The 22,164-nt window shown below is 40.8% G+C and overlaps 1 long non-coding RNA gene across 16 annotated transcripts in view; it reads left to right on the forward strand.

Annotated features, from left to right (window-relative positions):
• The window catches only part of LOC138738794 (uncharacterized), a 321,374-nt gene that overhangs the window by 192,843 nt on the left and 106,367 nt on the right, over nucleotides 1-22,164 (forward strand). For 10 of the 16 annotated variants that reach the window (XR_011341758.1, XR_011341761.1, XR_011341749.1 and 7 more), the window contains one exon: nucleotides 17,117-17,231. This is a non-coding gene — a long non-coding RNA (uncharacterized lncRNA). Of the gene's footprint in view, nucleotides 1-15,021; nucleotides 15,128-17,116; nucleotides 17,232-22,164 lie in introns of all 16 variants that reach the window. The other 6 variants (XR_011341750.1, XR_011341762.1, XR_011341753.1 and 3 more) reach the window with 3 other exon arrangements.

Consider the following 22,164-nt stretch of genomic DNA (forward strand, 5'->3'; position numbering starts at 1 on the left):
CCATCCAATAGGTGCTAAAGGAGCCTTCGCTCTTAAACGAGCAGGCTCAAGAAGACTTTTTCCCAAGGCTGTGACCCTGCTGAACCTTAAATCACAGCGCTGGGTGGTACTGCACTCACATTGTACTGTCAGTACTTTTATATTTGTTTGCTTGCCAAATGTGCTTGCTATTATTCGCACATAGTTATTTGTATGTGACACTATTTTAAAAAAAAATTCTTGTTGGATGCTAATTGTATTTCATTGGCTTTATATTGTACTTGGCACAATGACAGTAAAGTTGAATCTAATCTAATCTAATATAATCTAGATCTGGCATGTTTAGTAACTCCATCCATATGTTAGTCCTTCCACAGCTCATCTAGCAGTGTGCTTTCCAAGAATGCACTGAAGTTGCAATATATATTTTTAGGACAACAGTATAATTGCTAATCTCTGATAATAGTTTCCAGACCTAGAACTTTGCTCAGTCTCCAAAGGCTCTAGGTTGAATTAGTTTTGCAGCTTTTCTGCAACTTTGTTCAGTTGGACATCAATTGTCCCATCAGCTTGCCAGGTATATTTGCCAACATCAACTTAGTATCTGGCCCCTTTCTGCCAACAGGATCACCTTGTGTGCTTGTCTGGCCTGATTCTGAGTACTTTCATCTTCAACCTTTGCTTTGATGCTGTTCATTGCTGTAGGGCACATTTGATAAATAAATCAAATGGTTCTTGTACTTTCTCATATCTACTAAAATTGCCAAGAAGAAAGGAAAATCAGGAAACTGCAGATGCAGGAAATTAGAAATGGATGGCTCTGATGCAGGCCAAAAGAAAGAGTAAGGTCCCTAAATTTTCAGTTCTGTTTAAGTGCAGGAAGCATTTGTTGAGAAAGAATGAAGGGACTGGGCCCAAGTAAAACTGAAATGAGGACTGTATCCCACAAAAACACTGGCTTAGCTTGGGCCCATGTAAGTTCTCATTGCTACAACTTTGATCTAGAGAAAGTGAGAGGAGTTAAAGGAGATTTATTATGGTAGACAGAGCCAAGGGGTTCAATAAAGCAATGTTAGGAGACATTCAACCAGGTGAATCAGTGGGAGGGAGATTAATTGGGCTGCAGACCAAGAATCATGAGATGGAGGAAGATGAACCAGTTGGGATCAGGCAATTGTAAACTGTTGAAGTGCAAAGGGCATCTGAAGTATCATGGATGCAAGTTGGAAGGAATCAAATCCGGGGAGTAAAGATGGAATTAAACATGGGTGGAAGGGTAGTCCATGAAGAGCCCTTGACTAAACAATATGAGGTCATAATTAGTTCTAACTTCTGATGAAGTGCATTGCAGAATGTACAGTCGGCTGCAGTGAGACATGAGGAAGTCAAAGTTGGTACAGTTTATTCAAGAGTTCTCCACAGACTTAACCATGCATTCAGTGTGTGACATGATAGGCCATAAATGATCTTGTGTGTATTCATATTTATTACAATTTATAATGGTCTAAATGTGCTAGCTTTTTCAGGGTGTTCAATATGTCGTCACTAAGTTAAAAGGCCCTAGTTATTTCATTCATATAGTTCAATCAGCTTCTCTAAAGGTTTCAGGCCTGATTTAGAGTATAATTACCACAGTCATGTGATTTATTGATGCAATATTGAGAATTTTAAAAAATATTTGCTAATTGGTAACCCTGTTTATTTAATATTTGTTTGTAACTTTGTTTCTCAGCTTTGCCTTCTATTATATCTGGAAATTAATATGGTAAAGCCTTTGTCCTCCTGCCTTTATTCTGTCCTGAATACTCCCAAAGTGTCTGAAGACTGCTGATATGTGAACTCAATCATCCATTCCATATATTGGAGCCCTGTGGTGTACATTTGTTCTCTGAATATAACAGCAGTACAAATGCAAACAGGATGGTTGGACACATGTCAATAGATTACCTTTGGAAACCTGCACACATATAATACCATTTGCTTTTGCCTATTGCTTTGTGTATCACATTATCATGTTACCTTTAGAAAGTCGAAGTCCTAACTATGTTCATTTCCATTTGAATTTTCCCTTGTCCACATTCTCTTCATGATGGTCTGGGTCTCCCTCATGGAATAAAACATGGAAGTCAGAAGATGCTGTGATTGTAGTAAAAATACACCAAAATGCTGGAGGAACTCATTTGGTTTTTTAGTGTCCATAAAAACCAATGATATGTTGTTGACATTTCAGGTCTGAGTCCTTCTTCAAGGAATAAGCAGAATAAGCCAGAAGCAGGAAACCTCAGAAAATCTCAGAATTCAGACAATGCCGGCTGGGGGAGGAATCCAAAAGATCTTAATTGGATATGATAAGAAGAGAGATGAGAATTTATCATGTCTGTGCAAAAGGAGACGGAAGGGAGAGACAGAGCTGGGGGAAGGCGACGGGAGAAGAAATGGGGGGGGGGGAGGGAGGGGGTTTATGAAAGCCAGAGAAGTTTATATTAATGGCATCCTGTTGGAGGGTGCCCAGTCAGAAGATGAGGTGCTGTTCCTCCAATTTGCAGGTGGTCTCAGTCTGGGAGTGCATGAGACCATGAACAAATGTGTCAGCAAGGGAATGGGATGGGGAACTGAAATGGGTGGCCACTGGGAGATCCATGCTATTATGGTAGACAAAGCCAAGGGGTTCAATAAAGCAATCTCCCAGTCTGGGTCCAGTCTCTCCGATGGGAGCACTGGATATTCTGCTTCTGGCTCATTCTGATTATTCCTTGAAGAAAGGCTCAGGCCCAAAATGTCGGCAAGACATCTTTGCTTTTTACGGATGCTGAAAGATCAGCTGAGTTCCTCCAGCATTTTGGTGTGTTTTTACTTCCTTATGGAATACTCTTCTTGGCTAGATAAATGCAGCAACAACAATGCTCAAGAAACTCTGCTTCATTTAGGACAAAACGGAGTGTGATAGCATCTACTACCCTAAACATGCATTCCTCCAACCAACAGTGGTTGCAGTGTGTCCCCTCTACAAAATGCACTGCAGCTACTTCTCCAGGTTATGTCAACTGCACCTCCCATGAATGATCACAGAAGCAGCAGGTATCAGGGGAATATCACCATCTGAAAGTTCCCATCTTGGTTGTGCACCATCCTGACTTGGAAAAATATAACCAGGCTTTTATTATAGCTGGGTCTAAATCTTGGAATGCACTATTCCACTGATAGACTGTGGGAGTACTTTCACCAGGAGTATGAGTTCAAGAAGGTGGCCCACCACCACCTCAAGGCAACTAGGGTTAGGCAATACATGTGGGCCTTTTTGCTGAGATCAGATACTGAAAAATATATATATATTTTAAAAAATCATCAGAATGGCTGCTCTCAAGCTAACCAAAGCTGCAGCATTTGTTTACTAGTTTCAGAATCCAGTGTAGGTTTGTGAATTATACATCAACTCAAAAATGTGCTCTCTGTTGTCCCTGCCTTCTCACTCCCTGTAACTTAAAGCATTCTTGTTTTCTTACTTTTCCAGTTGATGTTGACCTGCAAAGTTGCTTCTATTTTTCTCCATGCAGACTCTTCCTGAGTTGCTGAGCATTTCCATCACTTTCTATTTTCATTAACTCAGACTATAAAATGCATTTCCTAAAATTTCCAATCAGTTAGTGAAGTGGGCATGCATTACATAGTTTTCCCAAAAGTTTTGACCATTCCATATTTTGCTCATGGATAAACAAGCAGGTGTTTATGATTTTTACATGTCATTTAAGTGAAAGATTGGCCTTTTGAGAAGTTCGGAGGAGATCTATTTTGGGTAACCTTCTTTCATAGTGGAAGAATTCGACACAAATGCAGGTTTAGTTAGTTTATACTCACCAGCCATTTAGCCTGCTCCTGGTTTAAAATGTCTATAACCTAAGGAAATAAACAGCTGTTTGGAAATGAAAACAGTGGCAATTCCAAAGATGTAAATAAATTGAAGATGAACTGATAATCAATTCTTCCAGTCTCTTGCTCAAGAAGACCATAAAAATCATTGCTTTTACCTCTTTTTAGCCATTGTTTTAGCAGTTTTTCCGATCTGTTAAAGTTTGAGTTCCTTTGGAAATTCCAAAGGTGTACAAAACTATCAGAGGAATAAATAGGTTGGAAAGTAAAAAGCTGCTTCCACTATTGGAGACATCTAAAATGACCAAGATATAGGTTTAAGGTGAGGTAAAGGAAAGCTTGAGGGGCTCCAAGGCAGAAGGTTTTGCCCAGAGGACTGTTTCAATCCAGAATGCACAGCCTGAGAAGGTGGTGGAGACAGGTAAATTCTCAATGTTTAAAAAGTATCTGGATGAAGAACATAGAAGGCTGCATACCTATGGGAGAAGTACAGATAGATACTTGATGGTCAGAATAAACGTAGTGGGCTAGGAGATCGTTGGTTCATGTTCCACTAGAGCACATGAGGACTTCGCTGTCTGAGCTGCGCAGAGGGCTTTGGACGGGGTGAGGGGCCGTACACCGCCTTTAGTTTCTCATAAAAACCCCTGAAGTCGCCAATGTCGGCGCTAAGCTGGGTTCGTTTGGCGAGGCTAGTGCACCACTCATTTTGGATCTCCCGAAGTTTGCGCTGAAGATGGCTGCATGCGAGATGGAAGGCTCTTTTTTTTCTCTGGCCAGGAAGGCTTTGCAAGGTGAGCCTGGTGGGCAGATCGCCTCTTTGCCAGCAGCTCCTGGATTTCCTGGTTGTTTTCGTCAAACCAGTCCTTGTTTTTCCTGGAGGAGAAGCCCAGTACCTCTTCAGTGGATTGCAGTATGGCCGTTTTCAGCTGATCCCAGAGGGTTTCAGGAGACGTGTCCATGAGGCAGTTTGCATCCTCAAGCTTTGCTTGGAGGTTTGCCTGGAAGTTTCCTCTCACTACGTCTGACTGCAAGTTTCCAACATTGAACTTCTTTCTGGGGGCTCCAATGTTCTTGAACTTTGGCTTGAAGTGAAGGTTGAGCTTGCAGCGAACAAGCCGGTGGTCAGTGTGGCATTCCGCACTGGGCATGACCCTGGTGTGGCTCAGCGACAAGATCTCCATCCTCAATCGATGGTCAGAACACTTCCAATCCCTTTTCAGTGCCAACCGCTCAGTCCAAGAATCTGCCCTGCTCCAGCTCCCTCAACAACCCTTGAGTCTAGAGCTGGATGAGGTCCTTACCCAGGAAGAGACATATAAGGCAATTGAACAACTGAAAAGTAGCAAAGCAACAGGTATGGATGGAATCCCTCCAGAGGTCTTGAAGGCTGGCGGCAAAGCTCTGCACACCAAACTGCATGAGTTTTTCATGCTCTGCTGGGACCAAGGAAAGCTGCCTCAGGACCTTCGTGATGCCATCATCATTACCCTGTACAAAAACAAAGGCGAGAAATCAGACTGCTCAAACTACAGGGGAATCACACTGCTCTCCATTGCAGGCAAAATCTTCGCTAGGATTCTCCTTAATAGACTAATACCTAGTGTCACCGAAAATGTCCTCCCAGAATCACAGTGTGGCTTTCGCGCAAACAGAGGAACTACTGACATGGTCTTTGCCCTCAGACAGCTCCAAGAAAAGTGCAGAGAACAAAACAAAGGACTCTACATCACCTTTGTTGACCTCACCAAAGCCTTTGACACCGTGAGCAGGAAAGGGTTTTGGCAAATACTAGAGCGCCTCGGATGCCCCCCAAAGTTCCTCAACATGGTTATCCAACTGCATGAAAACCAACAAGGTCGGGTCAGATACAGCAATGAGCTCTCTGAACCCTTCTCCATTGAGAACGGCGTGAAGCAAGTTTGCGTCCTCGCACCAACCCTCTTTACTATCTTCTTCAGCATGATGCTGAAACAAGCCATGAAAGACCTCAACAATGAAGACGCTGTTTACATCTGGTACCGCACGGATGGCAGTCTCTTCAATCTGAGGCGCCTGCAAGCTCACACCAAGACACAAGAGCAACTTGTCAATGAACTACTCTTTGGAGACGATGCCGCTTTAGTTGCCAATTCAGTGCCAGCTCTCCAGCGCATGACGTCCTGTTTTGTGGAAACTGCCAAAATGTTTGGCCTGGAAGTCAGCCTGAAGAAAACTGAGGTCCTCCATCAGCCATCTCTCCACCATGACTACCAGCCCACCCCCCCCCCCCCCCACATCTCCATCGGGCACACAGAACTCAAAACTTTTTTCCCAGATTTACATTGTTTGCCTTTTCCATGTATGAATAAAATGCTTCTGCTCACTGAAAAATCATGAAACCTGAAGTAAGCAACATTAAAAATAGAACACTAGCATAGTAATCAGTTTCTGTGGGATGGCTGGTTACAGAAATATGCAGCTGTTCCTGGATATGATTATGATTCAAGCACATGTGTGAAGATTAATGGTAATGAGTTAAAGGAAATATATGTTGATTTTTCTTATATAAGGAAAGTTGGATCTAAAAGCTTGTTCCTTTTATAAATTCTTCCTTCCCAATCCAGTGAGCATTCAGCATCACTCTTGTAACCCCACCAGTTCCAATTGTCAAGAATAAATACCAAATTTATGAAAATTCCAAGTTAATTGTGCGGAGCCTTTACTTGTTGTCAGTTCCTGTGGGTTTGAAGATCCTTAAGTGCGTTTTTTTCTTTTTGGAGTCTTGTCTGTGTAATATATGAAGGAAGGCTGGCTTTGATGTTAGTTTGAATATAATATGTGATTACATTCTGTGTATTTTCCCATCTCAAGTTATCCCACTGTGTAAAATCTACTAATGTACAGCTGGACCTCAGTGTGTTTTAGTGTTGATACAGTGGATCCAGTTGACAATATAACCTGCCATTAATATAGGACTTTTCAATTGCTTTGTGTTAAAATACTGAAAAGCAGCAAAATAAATCTGAATTCTGGAAGAACTCAGCAGGCAAAGCAGCACTTTTGGATGCTGCTTGGCCCGCTGAGTTCTTCCTATGTTCTTTTCTTTGTTCTAGATTCCAGCATTTGCAGTCTCTTTTGTTTTCATGCTGAAAACCAGTTTTTTAAAAAAATCCAGGTGACATTACATTTAATTTATTGCTGAATTAAAAATAAACAGGTAATGTTTAAATTAAGGTAGTACATCTTTTTTCTTGTCTGTTAATGACACTAACCTGTACCTCATCCACACCTCTCACAATCCCTCCACTACATCCTCAGATATCAGGCTGACATTCATTTCCGGGTATCTGAAATGTTATTCTATTGGATAATGGGAAGACTGAAGACATTGTTTCACTTTTCACTGCCCCACCCCCACCAAATCCATTCTTCCTTCAGCAAATGTATAAGGCTGGCTTAGGCAGTTTACAACCCTTGCACTATTTTTACCTAAGATGATCTTTCTACCAAATATTCACACCATCTTATCCCACTTTTATGTAATTGCCCATTCTCAGCTCATCTGCTGTTGAAAGGCTCTTACATTACCTTTGTATTTTCAGACGATGATTTTCAGATTAATCTTCTATCTTCAAAATTCTACAAACCCAGAATTTATTGTCATAAACATGTCACAAGTTCACAAGATATAGGAGCAGCAGTAGGCCCATTGGCCCATCTAGTCTACTCCGCCATCCACCCATTCACCCCCACTCCCCATCCTTTTCTCCATAACCCTTGATGTCCTGACTAATCAAATACTTGTCAATCTCTGCCTTAAATACAGCCACTGACTTCACTTCTACAGCCGCCTGTAGCAACAAGTTCCACAGACTCATAACCCTCTGACTAAAGAAATTTTTCCACATCTGTTTTAAATTTACACCCTTTTATCCTGAAACTCTTCCCTCTTGTCCTAGAATCCCCTACTATGGGAAACATCCTTGCCACATCTACTCTGTCCATACCTTTCAGCATTCGCAATGCCTCTATGAGGTCCCCCCTCATTCTTCTGTTCTCCAACAAGTCCAGTCCAAGAGCCAACAATCACTCCTCATATTCTAACCCTTTCATTCCTGGTATCATTCTAGAAAATTTTCTCTGAACCGTCTCCAATGCCAGCTCATCTTTTCTCAAATACAGCGCACAATACTACACAGGACTCTAAGTGAGGTCTCACCAGTGCTTTTTAGAATTTCAACATTACATCCCTGCTCTTGTGTGCTATCTCTCTAGAAATGAATGCCAACATTGCATTTGCCTTCTACACCACCGACTCAACCTGGAGGTCAATCTTTAGGGTATCTTGCATGAGGACTCCCAAGTCCCTTTGCACCTTAGAATTTTGAATTTACTCCCCATAATAATAGTCTTCCAATCTATTTCTTCTAAGTGTACACTTTCCAAAGTCGAATATCATCTGCCACCTCTTTGTCCATTCTCCGAATCTATCCAAGTCTCTCTGCAGCCTTTTGGTATCCTCAACACCACCTCCCCTACACCCTATTTTGGTATCATCTGCAAATTTATACACAAAGCCATCTATCCATAATCCAAATCATTTTATACAACATAATAATAAATGGCCCCAACACTGACCCCTATGGGACACCACTGGTAACTGGTAGTGAACCAAAAGAGGATCCCTTTATTCCTACTCTCTATTTCCTGCCAACCAGCCAATGCTCTAGCCATGCTAGTATCCTCCTGTAGTTCAGTGAGCTCTCATCTTGTTTAGCAGGCTTATGTGTGGCACCTTGTTGAAGGCCTTTTGACTTTTGAAAGTCCAAATACACAACATCCACTGCATCTCCACTGTCTCTCTCACTTGTGACTCTTCAAAGAATTACAATAGGTTTGTCAGGCATGATTTTCCTTTAAGGAAACCATGATGACTTTAATTAACACACTTGAGACAAACAGGGGAAAAGATCAAATGGTGCTCGATTACTATTTTACTTAAACACGATACAGACATTCACATTGGATCTAGATTGAACTCTGATACCAGTGGCTGCCTATACACACACTCACTTGAGTACACACTCTGCAGTCAGGGACTTTCACACATACACCTGGTTTCCTGTACCAACGGGGATGCAGCTCTCTGTAAGTGCTGATCTATCACAGTACTAAATTTTACCCATGAAACTTTCAATGATCTCCACAGTAGCGACCTGGCATAGAGCGATGTCTGGAGGTTGGACCACGAGGCAGAGAGAAGGAATGTGGTCACATCGATGTTTTATGCAGTTCTGATCTGGCCTCCTAGCCTAGGTAATTTAAAAAAGCCAATGGCAAGATATGCACTAATGGGTGGCTGGAGCCCAACCTTCATTGACAGGTGGTGTGACTTCCAAATAAGTTTCAGGTAGGGCACGTGACCACCCACAATCCACAACTTTACAGGCAGGCAGGGAGGCCACATAAAATAGTGTCCAAACTAATATTGACTTCAAAGCCATTTTCAACATGGCCTTATTTATATCTTCTGGCAAGTGCCATATTTTTACCTTCTTTACATTTCAATCAGAATCTTTGGACATAAGGCATAGAAGGTGACAGACCAAGCACTAGTAAAAAGGATTTGTATATGTAGGTACTTGATCATTGGAATGAAGGGCCTGGTTTTGTAAAGCATAACTCTGTGAAAGCCATTAAGATTTTCCACCAGTTTATGGCTAATATATACAAATGCTAAAAACCTTGTGTTATAATATCTTGTAATTCACACACTAATGATTAAAACAGTGACTCACTTTTAAGATGTGTTGATACCTGTCACAGGCATGTAAATCCAACGTTCCCTTTCAGGTTTGAAGCATCTCGAGTTTCCTTTTTATTCCTACTTCCCTTCCCCCATTTTTCCTGTCTCTGAACTTGCTTAAAATGTCTTATATCTCCATTCCCTGGATTTTATTGCCCATCCCCAGATGCTGGTCTTGCCAGCCACAACCTCATCAAACAAATGAATAAAGAAAAGTTCATGATTTCATGTGAGCTCAAGTTCAGTGAAAGCATTGTCAAGTAGCTTGCCTCACCAAATACATCACCAGCCCAAGTCCCTGTTCAATTTATTACAGTCTCACTCATCTAGCTGAATCTTCTATTAAACAAGACTCATGCTGTGCACAGTTTTGGTTCCCTTGCCTTGTCGCTTTAGAGGCAGTGGATAGGGGAGTCACCAAGCTAATTCGTGGGATGAGCGTGTTCTCCGTGCAAGGAAGGCTAAACAATTTGGGTCTGTGTTCTTTGGGGTTTAGTAGAATGAGGAGTGAGACATGCAAGATTTTGAAGGGGCATAATAGGGTAAGTGCTGAGATGTTTTCACAAGTGAAAGAATCTTGAGTGATAAGGAGCCAATCATTTAAAACAGAAATGTGTAGATATACTTTTAGAAGGTGGAACAGGGTTCGTGAATTTAAACTACTGGAGCAGATAAATATTTTTAAAGTTGGGGAATTAGTACAGAAAAGGGGCCAGCATGGATCAGCTATGGGGCAGATGGCCTACTGCAGCTCCTATTTTTTTTTGTATATACCTAACAATTATACATTGTAATGACCATAGACTGAGCACTGTTGCAAGGCTAATAGCCACATCTCATACCTTCAAGGGTCAAGTTTATTATCATCTGATTGCACAAGTGCAACCCAACGAAACAATATTCTCTGGTCCTCAGTGCAAAACACACAGACACACAACCAGACATTACACACATACATACAGACAAACATACATAGGCAGGACAAGTATTATATCTATTAAAAAATAAATAAATGTTGCTTTTGGAAATATGTAAGGCTCAGATAGTTTGTTTGATTGGTTCCTTTGGTCGTTCAACATTTCCATTGCCTGAGGGAAGAAGCTGTTTTCTTAGTTTAGTGGTGTTGGCTCTGATACACCAGTATCTTGTTCCCAACAAGAGTAGCTGAAAGATCCAGTGTGTGGGGTGGAAGGGATCCTCAATGATCTTTTGAGCCCTCTTCAGACAGCGATCCCAGTTTCCCACTGGATCCTATTAATGTGGGTGGGAGTGAAGGAGGGAAGGGAGACTCCTCTATGGCACTCTTATGGTCCTGTGGATTGACCCTCAATCAATTTCTCTGCAGCAACTGTACCACACTGTGATGCAGCTGGCTAGGATTCTCTCAGTAGAGCTCTTGTAGAAGGTTGACATAATGGTAGCCAGGAGCCTCATCTGTGGACGATTCAACCAGGCCCAATTGGAAATGTGATGCAAAACTGCCCTAAACAGCCTTTAGGAGGCAATGCCAGTCATTTTGGGATACCCATTGCTGAGTGTGGCTTGTGGTTGTTAGAGATCATTATAGAGGAGAGTTCTCATTCCTAAATGACCTACTCAAATCCCCTCCCTTCCCCTTTATGTCCACACTTTTTTTCTGATGTATTTGGCATGGGCCATTTATGCAAGTTAGCAGCGACACAGTGATGCAGAGGTGCTGCCTCCAGTGACCCAGTTTCAATCCTGACCTCGGGCCCTGTGTGAAGGAATTGTTTTATTATTAATCTTCAGAAAAATTATATACATTTCTTAGAAAATGCTTTGTGGTTACATAGGGACACACAGACATTTACATCCTGAAACCATTTTGAAAGTAGAAATGCCTGTGAATCCATTGTTCAGTGGAAGCTGTGTAAACAGCCATAATATGAAGTGATTCTTCATTGAAATTAAAGACAATGGTGTTTGCTGAGAGATGACATCTGTTCAAACAAGTTGGCTTTTGCTTCAATGACCTGTGTATCCATCTGCTTGTGACCTGGGTAGACAACTCAGAAGCATTTGCTCATTAACTTTTGGAAGAGAAGAACTTCAAACAAAATCAGCAGTGATGTCATGTGATAAAAACATTTCAGAAATACATCTTTATTATTGCACCAAGAAACATTAGAGGTCAGAAAGGCAGTAGCCTCTTGGGAGAGAGGTACTGTTCTTATTGTATTCTCTTTACCACGGGAGATACACAAATCAGTGGCAAGGAAGATCCACTTCAGCTGTCTCTTTGAAAAGAGGATAGTTTCAGTGTGGCCATTTTTAAATGGCCACTTCATATAACCCTTGCCAGGGTTTGTGAAATCATCGTGAAAGAAAACGGAAGTTCTGAAACCTCCATGCAATGTAGAAATAATTCTCTGAAAACAAATCTACAAGAATTCATGAGTTTGAGAACTTTTGAACAGCAGTAAAGACTTTGAGTTTCAACAAAAAAAGATTTCTGAGACTAAACTTTAAAATCATCTCTTCAGAATTATGCCTAAACTGTAATGGTTTGGGTTTTGCCACACTGGCACATATATTCATTTGCGCATAGTGCGGTTAAGTTTAGAGTTAAGTAAGAAATGTTATGTCATTAATAGTTATAAATAAAATTATTGGTTTGAAGATACCTTTGTCTTGGTGAATTTCTATTGCTGCTGGTCTAGGTCGTAGCACCCTGTCAGGGTGGAGTTTGTATGTCCTTCCTGTAACTTGTATGATCTTCCTCCAGGCACTCCAGTTTCCTCTCACATTCCAAAAATGTGTGGGTTGATAGATTAATTGGTTACTGTAAATAATCTCCAATATAGGTGAATGGTAGAATTTTGGGGGAATTGATGGAATATGGGGAAAATAAAAGAGGATTATTGTAGGGTTAGTGTAAAAGGGTGCTTTATGGCCAGCATGATCAGGAGGGGTGCAAGACTTGTTTCCTTACTGAATGACTCCATGACTTGCCATTTCTATCCTTACGTCACCTTGTTCCCCTAACTCTCACCCATTTCAAGCACCTGCAAACTGTTGAGGCAGAGCAGAATTCTAAGAGCATTTAACTTTATTGCCTGAGACACAGGTCTCCAAGGGCAGGGAGATTTTAAGCACTAACTAACTTACACTGTGTTTGTGCAGTTCTGCTCACCTCACGGCAGGAATGACGTGTCAACACTAGAAAAAGTGAAGAAAACAGGGATGATGCTTGGGTAGAGGATTATAGCCATGAAGAGAGACTGTTGAGATTGCATTTGTTTTCTTTTTAAGCAGAAGGAATGGAGGAAATTTTAACTGAGGTATACTAATTTCAAAGAGATGGAGAGAAACCAAGCAGGTTTGACCTGTAGGCAAATATTTAAACTAATTTGTAGGATGATTAGCAGAACTGGGCAAAATATTTTGTGTTCAACAAACCTGAAAGAATGTTAGAGGTAGAAATATTCTCCATCTTTAAAAAGGATCTGGATGAATACTCAGGGACTGATTAAGGATAGTCGACATGAATTTGTGCGTGCTAGATCATGTTTAACCAATCTTTTAAAGGAGTTTACCAGGAAAGTTGATGAAGAAAATGCAATAGATATATAGACTTTACCTGACAAGGTCAGGTATGAGAGGTTGGTCAAGAAGGTTCAGTCGCCTATAAGGTAGTAAATAGAATAGGCCATTGGCTTTGTGGGAGAAGCCAGAAAGTGGTAATAGATGATTGCCTCTCTGACTGGAGGCCGTGACATGTGGAGCACCATAGGGATCAATAGTGGGTCCATTATTGTTTGTCATCTATATTAATGATCTGAATAATAATGTGGTAAATTGGATCAGCAAATTTTCAGATAACACTAAGATTGGGATTGTAGTGGACAGTAAAGGCTTTCAAAGCTTGCAGTGGGATCGTGACCAGTTGGGAAAAATGGGCTGCAAAATGGGAGATGGATTTAATACAGACAAGTGAGAGGTCAAACCAGGGTAGGATTTACACAGTAAATGGTAGGTCATTGCGGAGTGTGCAGTAAAGCAGAGGGATTTCAGAATTCAGTTATGGAATGTGACATCACAGGGTCATCATTGGGTCATAAAAAGAGCTTTTGCCACATTGGCATTAATAAATCAAAATATTGAGTTAAGGTGTTGGAATGTTATGTTGAATTTATATAAGGCATTGGTGGGGCCAAATTTGGAGCTTTGTGTGCAGATTTGCACACTTGCCTACAGGGAAAATATCAATATGGTTGAAAAAGTGCAGAGCAAATTTACAAGGATTTTGCCTGGGCTTGAGAAGCTGAGTTATAGGGTAAGATTGAGTAGGCTAAGACTTCATTCCATGGAGCATCAGAGAATGAGAGGAAATTTGATAGAGGTATACAAAATTATGAAGTGTGCAGGTGGGGTAACTGTAAGCACTGTGGTTGGGTGAGATAAGAACAACAGAACATTGGCTAAGAGTGAAAAGTGAAATGTTTAAGGGGAACATTAGGGGGGATCTTCTTCACTCAGTGTGGTGCAAGCATGGAATGAGCTGCCAGTGAAAGTGGTGGATGAGAGTTGAATTTCAGTAGTTAATAGAAATTTGGTACATGGATAGGATGGGTATGGAGAGCTGTGGTCTGGGTGTAGATCGATGGAACTAGATGGAAAAATAAGTTGGTGTGGACTAGATAGGCCAAAGGGCCTGTTTCTGTATTGTAAGGTTCTAGGATTCTACAGTTCAAGGCTAAGAAACTTTATGCTTATGGATGTGTACAAATTTGCCATAACTTGAAGTGCTTTATCAGGTACCCAGCTGAACCACAGTGCAGGATATTCCTTAGTGGGGTGGTATAATGTAAAATTCAATCAACTAGACAGTAAATATGTATCCTGTCATTCCACCATCCAACAATGATATCACATCATGCCATGTAATATAGGCAGATAAGGAATGAATTTGGGTTGGGATTATGGGGAGCAAACTCATCTGGTGCTGGTCTGTATGTTTTTTAGAATAAGTGATCACTCTTGCTAATGCTTCTCCCAGATGGCTAAATAAAAGAACATTTTGGCTGATTGGAAACAGTCTGTGTTAATGTCAGAAGACGCTAATTCCTTATGAGACATTTCTCAGAAGGGATTGGCATAGAAACTGAGACAGGAAGAATGTGTTTCCCCCCCCCACCCCCAACCCCCTAGTCAGAGTGGCAACAAAGATTCCCAAAGGCTGGATCTATACTGCATGGCCACTACTCTGAGCAACTTCACTGAACAATTTTCATTTAGTTTTCTCACATTTTCACTGTAACTGACATATCTGAGCTCTTGCCACTTGCTCTTTTGGCAGAAAGAATCATCAGACATGCTTGATAGAGGATTCACTGAGTGACACCTTGCCACTGTTGTAATTACAGGGTCATTTGCAGATCAATGTAGTCGCAGCAAGACTGGAAGCTGCTGATATTGTATGTGAAAAACTACTCTGATCTTTGAAAGGAGCTTTCATGAAAAGCAGGTCAGGTCAGTGCCTTGGTTTAAACTGTCATCCACGTGATGGCAAAAGTTCATCAGCCCTGTGATACTGCACTGATAGTTGCTCAGGAAAGACTGCTGCTTTACCAACAGTGGTATGAGGCCTAACCCACAAAGTTTGACCTACATGTAAAAGTGTGGGTTAATTTGTTAAAATAGCATTGGAAGAAAATTAAGGGAACACTTCATTTAAACTCCTCAACCCACCCAAGTGCCCTGTCCACTCATCTCCACCCACTGTATAATTTCAAGGATTTCAAACTTAAAAATATTTCAGCAATGATGTGGGAAGATCATCTGAACAATATTTTTATCTGAAGATTTTGCTAATTTTCTCCTTTTATTCAGAAAACTATTCCACGTATTGCCAATCTTATTCTTTTTCTGAAAGTTAAATATGACACTCTGCAAGCATTAATCTAATAACCCTCTTAGTTTGTCCATTTTACTTTGGATACATGATGGAAGAGGTGATGCAATAGTGAGTCTTTGCACAATAAAAGGAAGATGCAGTGGAGACTGCAAGGACTATTAGAAATGGTGTAATATATGAAGTCTGAAAATAATAATCTGTAAGGATCATGGTGCTGGGAAGAGTTGGAACATATCATATAGCACACTGGTGTAAAAGGTACTTGGTTTGAACTTTGTTTCCCCTAAACAGTCCAGTTGAACCAATCAAAGGGGATAATGTTTCTTTAAATTTTTTGATTTATAGTAATCATTTTGCGCAGTTGTTAGCAGAGAACAACAGATCCTCATATTCTTTGAAGTGCATTTCAAATGAATTGCCAATTTTGAATAGTTCCACTCTTTCTGGCCAGTTTCATGCTCCCCATTGTTTTTAATAAGGGATGCCTGTTCCAGACACCTGACATCTTTGTGTCAGTATATATACAGTAAATCCATTCATTGAAAATAAAATATTAATCCCACAATACTGCCACACTTTAATTAATGAGAGGAAAGTTCTGGCACCAATCTATTTAATTTGCCAAAATGCTCTGGTTTCTGTTATCCTCATATATTCAGATTAGATCCAATGTGAAATAAGACTAGTTTGTACATATCAATACATTTCTTCCTGCAAATAACAGGACCTAAATTTACATACGCAATGGCTTTGGATGCTTTCTGGATGATCTCCATGTGCGGAGGGCAGTTACATGGATACTGCTATTCCCTTGAAGGCTGAGCAACTTTGCTCTGTCTGCATCAGTGACATGGATCTCCCAGTTGTCAGCCATTTCAATTCTGTGCCCCACTCCCATGCTGTTATGTCTGTCCATGGCTTCATGTACTATCATACAAAGACCACTCGTAAACTGGAGGAGAAACACTTAATTTTCCATCTGGGCACTTCAACGAGATGGCATTCAAATCAATTTCTCTAGTTTCTGCTAGTCTACTCTCTGTTCTCCCTCTCTCTCTTCTTTCCTCCAGCTCTCCACCCCCTTCCTTCTTCATTCACAAGGCCATCCTCCCTCCCCGAGTGTGTCATTCCTCACTTATCCACCCATCACCTCCTGCTTGTGGTACTGTGCTCCTCCCTCTGCCCCTCCCCTCCACCATTTTGTTCAGGCCCCTGATGAAGGACACAAGCCCAAATATTGGTGATGTATCTTTATCCTTGCTACATAAAATGCACTGTTTGACCTGCTGAGTTTCTTTAGAATTGTGTATTTACTTCAATCATGGTGTTTATAGACTTCCATGTTCTACTCCAGTTCCCTCATATTACCAGCTTCTGTGCCGTGTTCAGTCACACAATCTTATCATAGCTTTCTGATACTGTATTTTAATATCTGCTTTTCATGAATCATTTTAACGAGTGCAGTAGTAAAAAATAAAAATTTGATACAAAACAGGAACCAGATGTAGTTAGGCAATTACTTCAATTACTGAAATCTGATGCTTAAACACGCTCTTACACTGATGGTACAGCGCATTTACAGAATATGTCTTTTGTTTCCTGAGGTAACAGAGGAAGTAGATCTTTTTTCTGAAAGATGAGGGAAACAAAGGCTATGGGGAACTGGCACGGAAGAGAAGAGACCTGAAGAAGACCAACCGTGATCATACTGATGAAGGGGTAAGCTGAGGGGCTGTGTGGCCTCCCCATTCCCATTTCCTTACACTCTTACGAACATGAAAAGACAGTGGCTGACAGCATATTCTCCTTTCCAAGCATGAAAAAAACAATCCTGGTTGAGCAATGGAAGTACTCATAAGGCAATTTAGTTGATGTATTTACATTATTACTTGTGGCTATTATTGAATGATTTCACTCAAAGCATCATTAGGACTGTCTTAATTCTGAGCGTTTAGTCATCTGTTTGGTCACAGTGAGGTAATCCCACAGTTTGAGTGCCAGCACTGTATTGCCATATTGTCATGTAATCTGAAATCAATTTGGGTACGCACTAGGAGATGTGTGCTATTGCGTACAATAGAGCCAAGGTGCTCAACAAAGCAATCTCCCATCTACACCCAGTTTCTCCGATGTAGTGGCCACTCATTTCAATTCTGCATCCCATTTCCATGCTGATATGTCCATCCATAGTCTCATGTACTGCCAGTTTGAAATCACCTGCAAATTGGGCACCCTCCAAACGGATCACATTAACATCAACTTCTCCGGTTTCCATAAAAATCCCAGCCCCTTCTTCTTCCCCATCACCTCTCCCCAGCTCTCTCTCTCTCTCTCTCCCTCTCTCTTTCCTTTTCCCTCTGTCTCCTTTCACAGAGCCAAAATTAATTCTCCCACCTTTTCTCATCATATCCAATTAACACCTTTTGACCCCCCCCCCACCCCCGCCATTTTTCAGTCTTTATTCTGACACCTTCCTGTTTTTTGTTCATATGTTGAAGAAGGGCTCAGGCCTGAAACATCGGTAATATATCTTTACCTCCCATGGACCCTGTGAGACCAGCTGAGTTCCTCTAGCATTTCTGTGTAAATTGTAACTAGACCCATATTCCTTTGCTAATCAATGTTCTGTGCTTACTTATTGTAGAGGAGGTGGTAGGTATTGTTTGTGTAATCCTCGCATCACAACCGGGAGTTGCAATGATCATTGATTAACAAGTGTCCATAATTTGGATGTTATTGCTTTGTATATGTATGTGAGTGTGTTTCCTGTTGTGAATTCCCCCTCGTGTACATAAAGAACATAGTTCACTACCAACATGTATCCAGCACTTGTTATTTCTTGAACCCTTCAAACTTGTTCTCATCATCACAGTGGGAGAACTTTCATTTTTAAGATTCAAGAACGAATTGAATTGATATCAGTTGTTTATTATCAAATGTACCGAGATCCGCTGACTTTTCATGCTTTCCAGGCAAGACAACCCATACTTGCGTACAGCCCTTGGTGCAACAATAATCATACAAAAAGAATCTACAGCTAAAATGGTTATTACAGAATTAAAACTTTGTGTGACCAGTGCCCTTGTCCTTGACTCTATTTCTCACAGATTCATTATGTGTAACTTCAATGCTTCTGGTTCTTTGCTTAGACCAGTTCACCCACAGATTTTCCCTGAGGATTCCTGGAATTTATCCACTTCTATCGTTCATTCATCCATGGATTATTGGAATACCCTTTCCACAGCAGGTCTTTCTGAGCACAATTACATTGTTAACTTTGTCGGTGTCTCCCTGCCAATTACCATCCAAAGTTTCATAAAACTACGTTTATTCGTTTTATCAATGTGAGAGTTGTTTTTATTTTCCAATTTTCAAATTTACACATACAGCACAATAACAGGTCCTTTCAGCCCAGAGCCCGTACCGCCCCATTACAGCCAATTGACTTACACACCCCAGTACATTTTGAACGGTGAGAGGAAACCAGACCCCTTGGGAAAAACCCATGCAGATCTGGGGAGAAAGTATAAACTCCTTACGAACAACGTGGGATCCGAAACCTGGTCCTAATCACTGGTGTTGAAACAGCATTGTGTTAACCACTATGCTAACCGTACCATTCAGAGAGTTGCACATGTCTCAGGATTAGTAGGTAATGCTCTCAAATCCACACTGCCTGACAACCAATGAAACATTGACCCCTGTGAATTGAGAGGATATTCAGCTGGGCTGAACTCACATTCCACCTTAAGCAATCCCTATGCCATAAGTGCTCTGTGAATAGTAAGGGTTTGCTTAAGGTGGTATGTGAGTGGAAATAAAAATGTTTGAAAACCAGTTTTAATCGTACCTAATTGACTTGTTACGAGCATGGTTTCATAACTCCAAAGGAAATGGGCCAATGACAATTTTCTCAAGCAAAATATTTCAGTAAATTTGGGTCTGGAGCAGTGGTTCTCAACCTTCCTTTCCCACTCATATACCACCTTAAGCAATCTCTTAGCAATCACAGAGTATCGATGGCAAAGGGATTGCTTAAGGTGGAATGTGAATTTAAGGGGGCAGTATGAAAACCACTGCATTAGAGGCTGAGAGCTGTTAGCACAAAATCTGGTCACTAGCATCAGTGAGATGTAAAAGCTTGGCTGACGATGTACACTGTGTTTATGTAAAAATATTGAATTACATTGAACCACATTTGTACATGACGTTGAAAGTGTACCCATTTATTGAACAAATGGGCCATCATAGACTTGCAAACGCAGCAATGTCAAACATTGCTCTGAACCCTGCCCTGAACTTGCATTCGACAGATTGAAACAATCTACTCAAGTTGGTCCAGACGTCATTATCTGGCTGTCAAACATCAACACACTACTTCAACATGCACCTTCTCTGTCATTGAATTCTGAGCCATACATAAGAAGAAACAACAGCAAAATGGTGCATTGTTATTTATGTTTTTAATAACCAAATGGAATAGGCATGCATAAACACAGAGAGCATTGATTCTAGCCACAAAACACTAAAAACTGGTTGCGTGCAGTTATCAAACAACCTGCTGTTTGATATGGGAGAATGCTGAAAATTTATCTTGAGTAACTGAAGCAAAATTACATTCTAAATTACATGTTGATTCAATTTGATTCGATGTGCACTGTATGATATTACAGTAAGCAAAAAGTTTTTGAAAACTACAGTAGATTTCCTATTTTAATACAAATCAGCTCAAGTGATCATCTGGGCTCCATTTAAAGGCAACAGTAGTGCTACTGTGCAGACTATGAATATAGTTAATGATCTTGAAATCAATTTTCTGTTTGCATTCATGTGTGAACTGACTTACAGATTGTCTTCTCATTAAGACTTTGTCTTGTGTCTTGGTACAGTTTTATAAATGCCTGGGGATGGAGATTTGAAGTTTGAAACTTTTTGATTTAAAAAGTCCATCCATGTTTTCAAATCCATCCAAGACTCATCATCATCTGTGTCTGAAATGTTCACCTGTCCTGTGAGAGATCGGAATATTCTGATGGCACTTCCTCCATTTCTTTTATCTCGCCATCTCCTAATATGTTTTGGTTGTCAAAGTTGCTGCCCGTAACTCTCCTTTCTAAAGGGAGACCATTTAAGCGGTTAGTCATTTGAAACCAAAGCATGTTGAATTTTCTTTTTGCAGAGGAATTCATCACCAGAAAGTGTACCTGGACCACTAAAAGTATTTAAAGAAGTAGATAATTTATTTGAAAGGTAGAGGGATTGAGAGCTATGCGGATAAAATAAGAGGTGGTAGATCAGGCATGATCATGTTGAATGGCAGGGCAGGAATGAAGGGCCAGATGGCCTACTCCTGCTCCCATTTTCCTGTCTTCTTCTGACAGTAATGTGTTCCCTAAACTTTCCTGCCATTTAGCATTGCTTGAATTTAGGTACAGGATAATCAAACGAATTGGGAGCCAAAGACCATGAGCCATTAGGATACATGCACACCATTTTAACTGCAGGTCCTCTAACAAGCATGGTGGAGATCCTAGTTTGTTTTTTTATTGGTACCTCATGGAGCAGGAGCAGCAAAGGTGGATTTGCACTGCTCTGGGCTTCCCTAGTCCCAATGTGGCCCCTGTACCCCTTACTCTAGAGAGTCCTGACATTGATTTCCTTGATTTCGATTTCACCTTCCTTCCATCCTCAATCACTCCCACTTTGTACTGGTCCAACAGAATCAGGTTTTATAATAGGCTCAGTAGTTTCGATGCACCATGATCTAACCACCCACCTGGATCCTGAATTTCCTCACCTCCAGACCACAATCAGTGAAGATTGGTAAGAACATCTCCTCCACAATCTCCATCAGTACCAGACCATCACAGGGCATTTTTGGCCTCCTGATCTACTCACTTTACACCTACGATTATGTGCATGGTATGACAATAACACCATCTACAAATTTGCCGATAATACGATGAGGTTATGAGTCAGCATGCAGGAGAGAGATTGAAAACTTGGCTGAATGGTGCACCAAGCAAACGTGCTCAATATCACCAAAATCAAAGAGCTGATTGCTGATTTCAGAAAGGGAGACCAGAAGCATATGATCCAGTGATCATTGAGGGATCAAATGTGGAGAGGGTGAGCACATTTAAGTTCTCAGGAGTCACTATCTCAGAGGATCTTTTCTGGATCCAACACACTAATGGCATCGTGAAGATAGCAAGTCAGTGCCTCTACTTCCTCAGGAGTTTGTGGTTTGGTATGACATCAGAAACCCTTGGGAAATTCTTTCAATATTTACAATACATTCCTTTATTTGTTTGCATGTGTACATTGTGTACAATTTTCTTTTGCATTACTAATAAATGGTAATTCTGCCTTGCCCGTAGGAAAAAGAATCTCAGCGTTGTATGTGATGTCATGTATGTACCGTGACAAGAAATCTGAAATCTAAATCTAATCTAAAATCTAAATCCTTCCCCCAACCAATGCAATAGTTCAGGAATCCAAGTTAAAACTGAAATGACAAGAAACCGAGAATGAACACAAAAATGGTATTTACTATGGTAGCAAATCATTTACCACTATTTACATGGGGAATCAAAGTACCTTTTTTTCACTGAGTTGTGAAAGTTCAGATTGATGAAGGTGTTTATTGATG

Source organism: Narcine bancroftii, chromosome 7 (genome assembly GCF_036971445.1).
Source record: "Narcine bancroftii isolate sNarBan1 chromosome 7, sNarBan1.hap1, whole genome shotgun sequence".
NCBI lineage: Eukaryota > Metazoa > Chordata > Chondrichthyes > Torpediniformes > Narcinidae > Narcine > Narcine bancroftii.